General features: G+C 40.3%; 1 pseudogene; it reads left to right on the top strand.

The window, feature by feature from the left end:
* The first annotated feature begins 10,393 nt into the window (after nucleotides 1-10,393).
* Nucleotides 10,394-11,105, top strand: LOC110562749 (mRNA turnover protein 4 homolog; annotated as a pseudogene).
* The last annotated feature ends 763 nt before the right edge of the window (nucleotides 11,106-11,868 follow it).

Here is an 11,868-nt window from a genome sequence, read left to right as displayed (position 1 = left end):
GAACAAGTGAGTGAGCTCAAAATGTATTGATATGGGATAATGTCCAAGGGTGATTTAATTTAATAAAATAAAAATGTGAAAATAATGGAAGAATATAGTAACATTACCAATAATTTTTTTCTTCATCAATTCCAAAAATTAAAAATAAATGAAAGACCTGTGTTTGAAAGAATTTAGGTGAACACAAGTTCAACAATTACTCCCGTTTACCTCTCTTACTTCTTCTTCATCTTTTTTTTTTTTTAAGAAATATTGGGAAGCTGAACAGATTGTCCAGCAGTAAAGAACAAATACAGCTCTTGGAAAGGACCCATGTTTGATTCCCTGTACATCAAGTGATTCACAAAGGCTTATAACTCCAGGTCAAAGGGGATCTGATTCCTTTGGTCTTCTGCAGTACCTACCCCCAATTGTATAAACACAAACAAATAATTAAAAATAAAAATAAACATTTTGGCTATTGAAGGTTTCTTTTTTTTCCTATTTGTTTTTGATACACAGCCGCGTGTAACCCATATTGGCCTCAAACTTACTTTAAGGCAGAGGCTGGCCTTGGACTCCTGATCTTCCTCTTCCTACCTACCAACTGCTGTGATTAGCGCTATGTGCCATTCTGCCTGGCTCAAATTTATTTTCATGGCTGCGATGAAGATCTGAGAGATGTAGAAATGGTTCTGGCCATTGCTTTTTAGGACAAAGATAGCATGTCAAACAGACAGAAGGTGGAGAAGAGCCAGGGCAGCGTCCTTCTGGAGAGGAAATTCCTCTGCTTTGTTGAGGAGGTAACTGGAGAGGCACATGGGACAGGCTTCTGGTTTGCTGTAAGCATTTGGGTGTAGGTTTGTAGATATGTACTGTATCTAAGAGTCACTGACTATATTAAGATTAAGTGTAGCTTTTTTCTTTATGGTCCAATTATCTAACTGGTATATACATCCAAAGGAAATGAAATCAGAATTTAGGGACATTGCAATTCCATTTTTAATCACAGAAGCATTCACTAGTCACGTGGATTCAACCTAAGTGTCTGCCAATAGATCAATTAACAAACTGTCAAGGTTTCAAAGTCAAGATGGAGGTCTGAGCTTGAGCTCATAAACTTGAACTTCTTTGATAATAAAAAGATGTAAGGGAAAGATAAGTTCAATGGTTGAGTGTAAGAATGAGGAGGGAGAGAAGGGAAAATAGAGATAAAGACAAAGATACAGCAAAAAAGCAATTAATTAGTGAGACAAGAGGAATGCATTCAAGACACCAGTTAAGCAACAAGGCAGATGTGATTACTATTGGTGATAGTGGTATGTACTATATGTTTTTATATTATGTACTGTATTTTATTCTGTGCGATGGACTATGTATCTTTATGTGTATGATCATTTTAGAGCAAGTATGATGTTATTCATATGCATGTCTGTTGCCCATAGAGATCAGAAGAGGGCACTGGGTCCATGGAATTGGTTGAGAGCTGCCACATGGATGGTTATTATTGTTTAAAGAGTATTCTATTTAAACCTGGGAGCTCATTGCTCTATCAGCATGATACCAGGTTCACATCCAAGATGAATCCAGTCTGGGGTAAAAAAAAAAAATAAATAAACATTTTGCCAAATGTCTACACTTCCCAGATTCCTTCCCTTACCTTCTGAAAGAGCAAGGCTTCCCAGAGCAGAGCGCACGCATGCACCACTGGGTTTTCCTGTGTGTGTATGTGTGTGCTGGCAGTGAGTTGAGAGTGGTGTCCTCTCAGATAAAAGACATCTCTTCATCTCTACCTCCTTATTTTGCTCTCGAAAAAGTAAACCTGGCATGGTGACACATTACTTTTAATCCCAGCACTCGGGAGACAGAGGTAGGCAGGAAATGACCCATCTATCATGTTGCAAAGGCACCCACTCCCTTTTTCTCTGATGCTTTGTTGTTGATGTTGCTGTGTGAAACAATGAGTAGCATTATGACAGTTTCTTCCGTATGTCACTGTATATTTATATATTTTTACCTACTGCCCTCTCTTCTCCTTTCCCCTCCCACTGGTCCTCCCTACAAAACCTATTTTTAAAACTACTTATGTGATACTTTTGCCATGAGGTCAATGCAGAAACCCACAGACAAAGCAGAGTTTGCAGAGCCCCTGAAAGAGGAGGAGGAGGGAGTGTGGGAGACAGAGGGGTCAAGGACACCAGGAGAACACAGCTCCCAGAATCTACTGAGCAGGGCTCATAGGGGCTCACAGAATTCTGAAGCACCAGTGACAGAGCCTGCAAGGGTCTGTGCTAGGTCCTCTGCATACATTCTGTGGTTGTTTAGCTTGTGGTTTTGTGGGACTCCCAACAATGGGAGTTGGAGTATCTCTGACTCTTGTGCCTGGGCTTGGGACCTCATTTCTTCTACTAGTTTGTCTCATCCAGCCTTGATATGAGGATTTGTGCCTAGTCTTATTGTAACCTGTTATGCTGTAGTCAGTTGATATCTCTGGGAGGCCTGCTCTTCAGAGGGAGGGAAAGAGAGAAAGGTGGATCTCAGGGGGAGGATAGTTGGGGTGGTCCTGGAAGGAGCTGAGGGAGAGAGAAGCTTGTGGTCAGAATGTATTGTAATGAGAGAAGAAGAAGAAAAAAATAGGAAAAAAAACCCCCTACTTTCCTAAAGGACTTTTAAGAATCTGTAATATGCCTTTCTCCTCTGACAATATCAATTTCAGTCAGAAAAAAGAGACATCACTCATTAATTGTCCCAAAATTGATCATTGAAGTTTATGAAAAGGAACAGAGGGCTGAAAAGAGCTAGGCAGTTCAGACCAGACAGACAGACAGAAAAGCTTTGGATAGGATTGACAAGTCCATCTGTACATTGAGATGTATTTTTAGTATGTTCTAATCCCTGACTTGATAACTTTTTTATTCTACTTTTGTTCATTTATAGTGTGAATGATTTTGCTGTAATTGTCATAGAAGCTGCTGCCTGTTTCATTATGTGCTAATAATTTACAGTAGTGTTCTCTCTAAAATATAATGGAAGTTTTGTTTAAAAAAAAAAAAACAACAAAACTCAGGCTTTGTTTGTCCAAAGCTGATACTTGTCACTTGCAGGGCTTGGCCTTTGACAGCTGGTAAAGGCTTGCCCAGTGCAGCACAGAGAGGGGCGTGGTCTAGGCTACAACTAGGAGAGCCAAGAAAGAGAAAGTGTGATGTGCAGTGGTGACATGTGGTAAAGAGACCAGAGACTGTTGCTGTGGTAGTTTGGATCAGACAGATGGAGAGAGATTCTTCGGGGCGCAGTGGCTTGGAGGAGACTGCTAGCTGCGTTTGTTGTTGACAGAGGTTGGTATAGCCCTGAAAGAACACAGTGACCATGTACCATAAATAGGTCTGTGCCCCCACTTCTCACTAACCTTCTCTCTTGTGCTTAGGGGTCGAAGGTTGGAAGGGAAAGGCTTTAAGAAACCCCACCAAAAATAGAGTTTAAAAAAGAGCCCTGTAATGCTATGGCTCAAATATAAACCCCCTCCCCCCATCTTGGGGGTGGGAATGGAAGGCAAAACTGATATTCCTGGAGCATTGAGGCTGCCTGCTGACTACCTGGGTGCAAGTCTAGTCTAAGCAGTTCACGTTGTCAGAGAACTCCAGGACAAAAGTCTACAGCAACCTTTTAATTTTTTTAACTTATTTTATTTTTAAAAATACCTATGTATGTATGTATGTATGTATGTATGTATGTATGTATGTATGCATTTGTGGGTTTTGGTTTTTGGAGACAGAGTTTATCTGCCTAGCTGTCCTGGCTGTCTTGGAACTAGCTCTGTGAACCAGGCTGGCCTCAAACTCAGCAAGATTCCTCAGCTTCTGCCTCCTGGATTCAACTGGCACTACCATTGCCAATTTGTGTCACCACTGCCCAGCTTGCAAACTTTAATAATTAGTGTGAATGAAAGGAAGGCTTGTGGAGTTGTATTTTAAGAATATAAAACATGGCAGCTCCGTATCCAAGGGGGTTCTCTAGTAAGGAGAACAAGGACTGTCTCTATCATGAACTTAATGGCTGGCTCTTGACCCCTCCACTACTGAGGGAGGAGCAGCCTTGCCAGGCCACAGAGGAGGACAGTGCAGCCCTGAAGAGACCTGATAGGCTAGGGTCAGATAAAAGGGGAGGAGGACCTCCCTTATCAGTGGACTTTGAGAGGGGCATGGGAGGAGATGAGGGAGGGAGGGTGGGATTGGGAGAGAATGAAGGAGGGGGCTACAGCTGGGATTAAAAGCAAATAAAATGTAATCTATGTAAAAAAATAAAAATTTAATTAAAAATATAAAACATATATGAATCCCAACGTTTGAACAAGCATCCTGATCTTTTTGCTCTGTAGATAGAGCACATAGTATGACATGAATTCCTAGTTAAGGAGACTGAAGCTCCTAGAGTTAGAGGAGAGATCTTATCCCAGCCTGAACTCAAAATAGTGTGACATGCTCACAGCCTGGCCACTCTAATGTTGCCTGTGCTGGGGAAAGGCAGGGATGAAACAGCTACAAAGTCACCTGAAAACACTGTTGCCCTGGAGGACATGACATCACATAGAAGCTGAAAAGTGCCCCTCGACCCTCCCTGTGAATGATCAATTCATACGAGGGATGTGACAACCAATGATTTTTAAACTATTTATTTTATTTAAAAAAATCTCTGTGTTCTTTGCCTGCCAAGTAAGTGCCCAGCTTTCATGACTTGTGCCCACAGTGACCAGTGGTTATGCAGTTTTCAGCCCCTTCATGTTGATTCTCAGAGATGGACATCTGAGTAAATGTTGTCATACTCAGTTAGAGAGATCAGGCCCTGATAATACTTCTGTTTAGTACACATAATACAAGATCTACGAAGAGTGTTTCAAGCCCATACAGGTGGACCTCACTCACCAAATGATGACAGTGCTTAACTAATAATGAAGTTGAGGAAAGTTCAAAGTCTCAACTGTCTGTCTCTTCCTCCATCTTGCCACCTTTCATGAAATACTTGATATTATCTTGTGTCTATACAGGGTCATTAAGGATCATCACTTCTGGTAGCAGAAAGAATTATGGAAGCAGACCATCAGCACGTGATAGAGGCAGTGTAAACCCCATTGAATTATACAGTTACCAAGTTAACAATTACTATGAAAATAAACGTCACATTCACTTTTGAGAAACAAACAACTTAGAAATTCTGCATAATTGCTTTCAGAGTCTCACTTTGACATAAAAATTTCAGTTCTATGTTCTAGCTTGCAGACGTAATTGCTTATGTTTATTTTGTTTCAGTCTTAGTTTGAGCGTATGAGATAGAGTCTTCATATGTCATTCTGGCTGCCTTGGGATTTACTTTTTGAAAAAGTTGATCTTGGCCACAGGGTTCCTCCTGCCTTTACCTCTCAAACTATGTATATCAGACATAAGCAAAATCCTTCACATACTGCAACATTATCTTCACAACCAGATATTTAGAAACAGTTTCTTTTGCTTGTCATTTAAAAACAGGTAAACAAATCCATGCAGATTCTTCTTGTTGAACATATGAAAGAATTAGACAAGTTAAATCTGTTACATTATAACACCTAAGGTGTGCTTATAATTCATTTTAAGATCTATGATAATTCTGTCTAAATACAATATGACAACATTTAATCACACATTACCCACAATGCAATCCATAAAAAGAATGTGAAAGAAAGGAAAGAGTATTTGCCTCATTTGAGAGAATGTAAGTTAGTGGAAGCACATGAGGATGAATTTCATATTTTCCTCTCAGTGCTCTCTGCATTTTTAATACAGTCACATGAGTTTTGTAAATAAACAAAATGCTGACTTTGAAAACAACTTGTTTTTCTTTTTGAGGAATTGTTTTTGCCTTGAACTATAAGTTTGTTGTTTCCAGCCTCTGCCTCAGAGACCCAGAAAAGATCCTGGCTCCCAAATAAATGATTTGCTTTTGACTTTTCTCAAATAGAACAAAAAATATATTTGCGGTATAATACATAGTTTTGACAATAAGGTATTTGATCAAGCTCCCTTGAAAATTTATGATACGTTTACTGATTTTACATGTTTAAGAACACACTGGGATTGATGTAGAGAGATTTACACTCCTCTTGTTTCTCTCTTCTCTTACTGTATATACTTGGGTTTTTCAGTTCTGTGTAAAACAGTGATGAATATTTTCCTTGATTTGCTCAGTGTAATTTCCTATACATAATAGGACCACTTGCTTAGATGTCCTTTCCAGGTCGGCTCCTTTGCTAGTGGGAATGTAAGGTTGTACAACCACTTTGGAAATCATTCTGGTGCTTTCTCAAAAAATTAGGAATAGTGCTACCTCAAGATCCAGCTATACCACTCCTGGGCATATATCTGAAAGATGCTCAACCATACAACGAGAACATTTGTTTAACAATGTTCATAGAAGCTTTATTCATAATACTCAGAATTTGGAAACAATCTAGATGTCCCTCAACCAAGGAATAGATACAGAAATTGTGGTACATTTACACAATGGAATACTACTCAACCATTAAAAACAAGAAAATTCATGAAATTTGAAGACAAGTGATGGAGCTAGAAAAGATCATCCTGAGTGAGGTAACCCAGAATCAGGAAGATATATACTCACTTATAAGTGGATATTAGCCATATAGCATAGGATGAACATTCTTGAATCTGTAGTCCTAAAGAAGCTAAACAACAAGGAGGACCCTAAGGAGGATGCTTAATCCTCATTCCAAAAGGCAAATGGGACAAATATTAGAAGTGGGAGAAGACAGAGAACAGGACACCCTAAATGACTTGACTCTGTGTCAAGTGGAAATAAAACCAGGCAGCACAGGACTGTTATTTTATGACAGGTGTATTATAAGTCTGTATACTGGGGCAGGTACAGCTCTAGCTAACAGAAGAGGCTTTTAAACAGGAGACTCACTCCCCGACTACATCAGCACAGTTTTCACTTCTAGAAAACATGATCATCTTCTTACCTGTCCTCTAAGCCCTAGGACCCACATCATTTACATTCCTTTACTAAAAGGATTAGAAATATCCTCTCTGGCATTTAGGATGAGTAATAGAAGCAGCTTGTGGAGAAGACATGAAATACAGGAGTGATGAAAGCTTTTGTGATAAAAATTTTAAAAGGGTGTTTCTACTAATTTTTAAATCTGAAATATCTTTTCACTTATTTAATTAATTTATCAGCACTGGTAATTTATACCCACTACTTAAAATATGCTCATTTTCTGGCACTGGTGATCAAATTCAGTGCCTTGAATATGCTAGGCAAGTACTTACTGAGCTATCTCTCCAGGCCTCATCTGTTTATAAATTACAATTGTTGTTGAATAAGCGAGGAATAAAATTATGCTATTTTACTGTACATAGACAGAGCAAGGTGAATGCCAATCTGTCCAAGTTCATTGTTGACACTTAATTAAAGAGCAGTATCCTAAGTGCTGACCATTGTATGTGATATTCTTGGGTAGAGGGTGACAGATGGAAGATAAGGAAGTGGCTTCTGGTTACTGATCCTGTCCTGGTTGGAGCCTCCTGGTCCCTGTCCTGGCCTAGGACTGTTTACTGTCACTGTTTACTCCTGTGTTTCAGATGGGAATCAACCACCTTACTAAGTGATACACTTTCCAAAAAGAAAAAAAAAATCTCTTGGGCCATAAACAAAAGAATGAAAAACTCTGAGGATGTGCTGTCATACTCTCCAAGTAAATGTGAATAGGGTTTGGGATTCAGTTTCTAAAGATAATAAGATATAAAACATTTTGGAAAGAATGGAAAGAATGTATGAGCCAGTAATTGTAGTTTTCCTTCAGGAGGGACATCGTCTGTGTAGCTTAGGCTTCTTTCTTCTTTCCTTTCCTTCTTTCCTTCTTTCTTTCTTTCTTTCTTTCTTTCTTTCTTTCTTTCTTTCTTTCTTTCTTGATTTATTTATTATGTACACAATTTATGTTCTTCTGCCTGCATGTATGCCTGTGTGCCAGAAGAGGGCACCACGCCTTGTTAAAGATGGTTATGAGCCACCATGTAGGTGCTGGGAATTGAACTCAGGACCTCTGGAAGAGCATTCAGTGCTCTGAACCTCTGAACCATCTCTATTGCTGTGATAAAACACCATGACCAAAACAACTTTGGAGGAAAGCGTTTATTTGGTTACATTTCTACACCAAAGGAAATCAGGACAGTAACTAAAGCAGATCAGGAATCTGGAGGCTATTGCAGAGACCATGGAAGGGTCCTTCTTACTGGCTTGCTCATCATGGTTGCTCATTCTGCTTCCTTGTAGACCTCAGGACCATCTGCCCAAGGATGGTACCACCCACAAGAGGCTGGCTCTTCCTCTATCAATCACTAATTTAGAAAGTACCCTATGGCCAAATCTTATGAAAGCATTTTCTTAATTCAGGTTTCTTCTTTCAGATAACTATAGCTCATGTGAAGCTAATATAAAACTAGCCAGCACATGGCCGTTGGCCACCATGAAGCCATGTCTATATGTCCCATAGAATACCTTTGGCTACAGTCACAGCAATGAAGTAAGGTGGATCAGCAGATGGGTAGCTTTCTCTATGGTGCTGGTAATGAGACAGTAAAAGCCTCCTGAGGGAGGGGGAAGATTATTTTTACAGCTTCCTGAAATTCTGTCTCCACTTCTTCCTGCCATAGCTGTATATTACTTTGCAGAGTACATAGGAGGTAGAATCTTGACTGAGAGTTTTACCCTATCTGGGGTGAGGAGATGTTTTTAATGTCTTCTTATGAAAGGTCAGGGAAATTTGAAACTGAATGCTGGCAAGCTCTAAGTAGCCACAGCTTCATATTTATGATTAAATACGGGAATGAGCCATATTCAGAGTTCACAAATGGAGGTGATTACAGCTGACAGGAACAAATAAAAAGATCCACACCCAGACATAATGAACAGAATGTTAAAACCTGAACAGTCTGCCCTAAATGGGTTGTCTCCATCAAATTCCTTCTCTCAGAGAACCCCAAGGAATAGGAGGCAGAAAGAACCTAAGAGTCTGAAGGTAGAGAGGACAAGACTCCAAGGCCTTCTAAATCCACATGAGCAAAGTTTACATGAACTCACAGAGACTGAAGCAGCATGCATCGGGTGTGCACAGTTCTGTACCAAGTCTTCTGCCTTTATAGTATAACTTCCAGTTTATTGCTTTTATGGGATTCCCAAGAGTGTGAACAAGTTGGTCTCTGACTCTTGTGCCCTTTCTTGGGCTGTTTTCTTTCTCTTGGTTTGTCTTTTTCTTTGATGTGAGGGGTTTTGCTTCATCTTATTATATTATACTTTATCATATAATAAAAGGAATGAATGAATGAATAAATGGATGAATGAGATTCTAGTCACAAGGGTGAGGCCTAACAGCCAAACTGTCATTTGTACCTGCTGTGTGAGAGGATTGGTTTTCTTCAATGGGATGACAGGGCAAGTCAGCCATTCCAAGGCAGCTCTTGTGTTCAGGAGTGGTTGACTAAGAGATGATAGATTCCAGTTTGTATGCTTTTATTAGGCTGCAGTTTCTGTGTTTATTTATTTGAGATGTTGTATATAACAACCAATTTGTTGTTATATTGGTTTTTGTTTTGTTTTGTTTTTCTGTTTTTTTTTTTTTGAGAAAGAACTTAAAAGTTGGATGTGTAGATGAAGAACCAATAGAACTCCTTTTTGTTCCTTTCAGCTATTTTAAGTCTGTAGCTAATTTTAGTTTCTGCTGACAGTGAAACAGTCTTTTTCTCTCATAGCTGGACTGTGCTCCATCCCATAACCATGAAATGTAACAAACTTTCCAGGAAGATTTCCTTAACTGCTTTGTCACATTCTAACTGCCTGGTTTGGCTTCTGCCACCACACTTGCTTGAAAAGATCTCCAAACTTGTGGTTTTGCCATATAAAAGAGGTATGGAAAATGGGCTCAGGGCTGGTCTCATGAACCCCACTTTAGCGGAAGATAGCCGCCAACTCTGCTCTGATGTGTAGACAAAGAAAGCTTGGTTTAATTTGACCATGATTTGTGTCAATGGATCCAATTTAAGAAACTAAGCGGCGAATCTTGCATTGAAATGAATGTATAATCCGTTCCTGCTGCAGCGCTCTGGTGATAGAGAGCCGGATGGGGCTGTGGAGAGCACCTGGGTCTTAACAGAGGGCAGCTGCACACAAGCCTCGGTCTGCTTCAGTCATCTCAGTGATTCATCCACGAATCGACATTTTTTTTTTTATCAACATAGAACTATAGGCAAATATAAAGTGAAACTGTACTGTGTATTAGTTATCTATTTTATCCTATATATCCAAGAGAACAGCTAAGAATTTAACACTAGGGGCTGCCAGGCCTTCCGCCCCACGTGTCTTTACCGCAATGCCCAAATCTAAGTGAGACAAGAAAGTTTCCCTAACAAAAACTGCCAAGAAAGGCTTGGAACTGAAGCAGAACCTGATAGAAGAGCTTTGGAAATGCGTGGACACCTACAAATACCTCTTCATCCTCTCTGTGGCCAACAGGAGGAACAGCAAGCTGAAGGACATCAAAATGCCTGGATGCACAGCCAGATGTTCTTTGGCAAAAACAAGGTGATGATGGTGGTCTGGGGTAGAAGCCATCTGATGACTATGAAGACAACCTGCATCAGGTCAGCAAGAAGTTGAGAGGCGAAGTTGGCCTCCGTTTTACCAACTGCACGAACGAGGAGGTAAATGAGTTTTTGACCAAGTGAGTACACAGAAATGGATTTTGCTCCAGCGAGAAATGAAGCAACTTAACTGTGAGCTGGGATCCAGGGCCCCTGAAGCAGTTCCCTCATTCCATGGAGCCACAGCAGATGCAGCTGGGCCTGCCCACTGCCCTCAAGAAAGGTGTGATGACCCTGATATCTGAGTATGAAATATGCAAGAAGGGTGATGTGCCGACCCCGGAGCAGGCCCGTGTCCTGAGGCTTTTTGGGTATGAGATAGCTGAATTCAGAGTCACTATCAAATACATGTGGGATGCCCAGACCAGAAGATTGCAGCAAAAGGACCTGCCTGAGAGTGCGCCTGAGTCTGAGGGAGAGTTGGAGGAGGATGGCAGCTGACTTTAGGACGTAGACCTAAGGCCTTCTTCATGTCCACTGGACCACCAGGACTGCTGTTATCCCTCTGCAGAGAGCAGCTATTTGTTGTGGTATGGATAAAGACAAGGGAGGATGCTAAGGAGTGACTTTGTTCCTATAAAGAATAAAATTTTGTGCACAGGATGTTCCCTGCAGACATCGGGAGAAAAAAAAAAAAAAAAGAACTTAACACTATATAAATGCACCGAAATGTTTCAGTTAATTTAATTCAGTGCTATTAAGTTCTGTGACTGGTGCACGGGTCTCTACTGAATGATTGCACAGAACATGTCCTTCTTTCATAATTCTGTAAAATCTTTTCTACTGATGGACACTTACAGACACTATGACGTTGCCTAAAATAGCCCCTTGGTACTAACAGCCAATGCAGTGTCAGGAACAAGAAGAGGAATGGACAGACATGATTTAATCACTAAGAGTTTTGCTTCAATCTGACAAATTCACCTGCATGCTTACAGTCATGATAAGAGTAAAACCAGTTTTCAAAATCCCAGCTACTTTCTCAGTGCTGGAGAGAGAACTCAGCAGCTAAGAGCAATGGCTGTTCTTCCAGAGAACCCAGGCTCAATTTCCACCAATCATATTTTGCCTCAGAGCCATCTGTTTAACTCCAGTCAGTCACAGGACATTTAATGCTGCCTTCTAGCAGCTCCAGGCACCACTTATGGATGTACCACGCAGACATAATTTGGGTAAACTTTTCATACACAACAAATGAACACAA

This window comes from Meriones unguiculatus, chromosome 19 (assembly GCF_030254825.1).
Source record: "Meriones unguiculatus strain TT.TT164.6M chromosome 19, Bangor_MerUng_6.1, whole genome shotgun sequence".
Taxonomy (NCBI): domain Eukaryota; kingdom Metazoa; phylum Chordata; class Mammalia; order Rodentia; family Muridae; genus Meriones; species Meriones unguiculatus.
This window is presented reverse-complemented; position numbering and strand designations above follow the sequence as displayed.